Raw genomic sequence first — 680 nt, 5'->3', positions numbered from 1 at the left:
AGGGGAGGGGGGAGGAGGGAGGAGGGGACGGGTATATGCACACACAAAGAGTGCAATGTGCACCACCTGAAGAATGGACATATTTGAAACTCGGACTTGGGGGGGAGGGGGAGGCAAGGGCAACATACGTAACCTAAACATCTGTACCCCCATAATATTCTGAAATAAAAAAAAAAAAAGAAAGGGGGAAATTCAAGAGAATGAATAGAGAAGACTATAATAGAGACTATAGTAGAGAAGACTATAATGATGGTGAAAAAGGATGAGTGAAAGAATGGTCATTTAATTTTAATTCAAAGATAAAGCTAATTTTTAAAAATATTATGTATTTGACAAATAATACACTTGTCTGTGTGTATTATAAACAAAAAGAGTTACTAACCAACATCCAAGTTTCTTAAGGGTATGATAATAAACAAAAGAAAATGAAGGTTTTATTTTCAAATTTTTATTCTTCTGGTGAGTTCCACAAAACCAATAATGGAAATTTTTTCAGCTAATTCTCCAGAATAAATGCAGACATATTCTATTTGTTGATGTTATCTTTAATTTATTTGCAAGAAAGTGTGAAGCCAATAAACAGAATTTTTAATATACTACCTCAGCTAGCCAATTAATTAGCAAATATAATATGGAATGATATTCCAGGATTTGGGTCTAGTTGTAGCAACCATATAATT

The sequence above is a fragment of the Propithecus coquereli genome, unplaced genomic scaffold (genome assembly GCF_000956105.1).
Source record: "Propithecus coquereli isolate 6110/MARCELLA unplaced genomic scaffold, Pcoq_1.0 Scaffold121, whole genome shotgun sequence".
NCBI lineage: Eukaryota > Metazoa > Chordata > Mammalia > Primates > Indriidae > Propithecus > Propithecus coquereli.
This window is presented reverse-complemented; position numbering follows the sequence as displayed.